This window comes from Limulus polyphemus, unplaced genomic scaffold (assembly GCF_000517525.1).
Source record: "Limulus polyphemus unplaced genomic scaffold, Limulus_polyphemus-2.1.2 Scaffold5495, whole genome shotgun sequence".
Taxonomy (NCBI): domain Eukaryota; kingdom Metazoa; phylum Arthropoda; class Merostomata; order Xiphosura; family Limulidae; genus Limulus; species Limulus polyphemus.
In genome coordinates this window covers 4,322-7,160 of record NW_013671105.1, presented here as the reverse complement: position 1 = coordinate 7,160, position 2,839 = coordinate 4,322, and the positions used below count along the sequence as shown (strand labels likewise).

Here is a 2,839-nt window from a genome sequence, read left to right as displayed (position 1 = left end):
CAGACGAACATCGAGATAGCTTTGTGTTAACCGTAGAACCGTATCAGAATTTACTCTTTTTCTACAGTATTATGTTTGTAATATATAGTTGCATAACTTTATTCTTTAATGTTATATAAGAAGGTGCAGATTTGGGGGGAAATGTCCAGGGAGTCCAGACCTCCATCCATTTTTTATGTTTCAGATATTAAAAACTATTCTTGGATGTTTTACACTCAAGTGTGGTTTTAGTGGAGGGTTCTAGGGGGCAAAACCCCACACTTTTTTTACAAATTAATAACTATTATCTAATGTTATATAACCAGGTGTAGATTTGGGGGATATGTCAGAGGGGGTTCAAATCCTCCACCCCTTCTGCATATTTTTTCAGAAATAAATAACTGTACTATATAATGCTGTACAAGTGGAAACAGATCTAAGGTGGTCGAACACCTTCAATTTTTTTCAAATTTAATAAAAAAACAAACAATATTATCAAAGAGAAATGTCAGATGTTAGTGTTTTCATTTAATTGGTCTATTAATTACCATAAAAAAACAACCAATATTATCAATAAGAAATGTCAGATGTCAGTGTTTTCATTTAATTGGTCTATCAATTACCATAAAAAAACAACCAATATTATCAAAGAGAAATGTCAGATGTCAGTGTTTTCATTTAATTGGTCTATTAATTACCATAAATGCTTTTTTTTTTCAACTAAAAAGTTAACAAAGCTGGAATCTACAGCAATCCTGTTACAGCCTCAGCCAATAACTGATTACTTCTAAACACATACAACAACATGAACATCAATTAAATGTTGCAATAAAATTTTCATGCCATGGCTTTCTTCCAGACATTAATAATGTACGTTCTTTAGACTTTAGTTGTTTTCATCAAAGTTAACATTGGTTATGACACCTGTAATTCTTGTCACATATACTTGTTTGGAAGTTTTAACACTTTTCAGAAAGATGTTTTCATATTGTTGAAGCTCAAAATAAGAAGAAATACAAGAGCTATGTCTGTATAAATGATGACTTGACAAAGAATGGGAATCAGCATGCTGCTTACAAATATCAATTATTTTAATTATCAAGTTTGATATGTTTGCCTTTAACCATTTGTATTTTCATATAAATTACATTATTAGAAATAAAGATATAAACTTTCATATCATTGAATTATAACCAGAGTTATTCATAATGATTTTGTAAGCTTTCGTATTGATTTTGTTATTAAAGTTACTGGTAGTATGTAGTTATAAGTAAAAAAATATATTTATATATATAAACTTATCAGTAGTGCTAGTAGGTCTAGGTAGATCCGTTGTTTTGAGTAACAGTTTCTCAAAGTATGAATCTATAATAACATTTAACATAATATGAAATATTCATGAATCATTTGTTTGAAAATGTTTAACATAACTACTCCATCTAGCGATAGTTAACATTTCCCTATTTTATTTTATTTATGAACACCAGTCTTGTTCATCAAACATCATGTATTAATATTTGCATGTCTTTTGAAAAATAATTTTATTTCTAACAATGAAATATTCATTTAAGTTACACATAATGTAGACCTATAGCTGAAACTAGTTGTTTTTTTATATATTTTGTTGTTGATGTTTTCACTGTAATAAATTTTATCAACTTTATACGCAAATTTATTGTTTGAAAGTGTTATGAAGCAATACATTCATTATCATCAACAAAAATTCAGTAGTTTTGGTACACTAGCCTTGTGAAAATTTGCAGGGAGAAACTCATGGAATTCTATTAGTTGTATTATTTTCATGTTGTTACAGGTTTTGTACTACTACGCATGTGGAATACATTTACATGTACAACAGTTTAGGATGAACAAAATAACTAAAATTATTGTAACTGAAAATGGAATTGTTTCTAGCTTTTCATATATTTTTGTCACAAATTTTAGGACAATCTTAAAAGTTAATTCTAAGTATTTTCATATTTTAACTCAAAAATATTTTAAAATTGATATTGTATCTTCTTCTGACACTTACTTAGAGCGAGTCATGAAGAAAAAAGTTAATACTTTCATTTCTGCACAGCTACAGAGTTTTGTTTGTAAAAAACAATGTACTTGTTGATTTTGTTTTAAAATATTTCTGCCCCTCTCAAAGAATAACTATTTTTACAAAGAAACTATCACCCCTTGAGAATACATTATCCATTTCTTGATTTTCAAGTGTTTCTCTTAGTTTTTGTACAGGTTTTGGTTGAAACCTTGCTATGGTGACACATCAAGTCGTTTGATCATTTATTAATAAAACAAAGGTTTGGAAAGAGCTATAAAGAAAGTTTAAGTATGACTGGATAAAACAAGAATTATACTACCATGTAGTAATAGAGTAAACATATAGGTTCGAGAGTTTAGTTTTTGTAAATGTTCCTTTTGTTTTGAATTGTGAAAGTACTTATGTGTTAAATTATATGTTTGAAAACTACAAAAATAACTTGAGATAAGGTAGATAAGTTTACAGTTTAAGAGTCAGGTTGAATGAGTAACAAAGAAAACTTTATTACAAGTTTAACACAGTAACAAATGTACAATGTTTTGTCATCATCAGGTTTATGTCGTTTTTCTATTCATAGGAATATTATATACGTCTTATGAAGCAAAGAAGTCACATGACTGGAGATTGCTAAAGCTTAATAGAGGTATTTTGTTGATGTTCAATTCTGTGTATAAATAGTGTTTTTATTTTATACTATGAATAATAATAATACTATCTTAAATAATGTACGATATTTTTTGGAATACAAGACGCACCGGTGTATAAGACGCACCCTTATTTTGAAGACAAAGTTTTGGGGAAAAAAAGCTACAG

At 28.2% G+C, this 2,839-nt stretch overlaps 1 protein-coding gene across 1 annotated transcript in view; it reads right to left on the bottom strand.

Annotated features, from left to right (window-relative positions):
- LOC106472655 (RNA-binding protein 40-like) overlaps nt 1-2,839 on the bottom strand; it is a 38,634-nt gene that overhangs the window by 32,711 nt on the left and 3,084 nt on the right. The window lies entirely within an intron of this gene.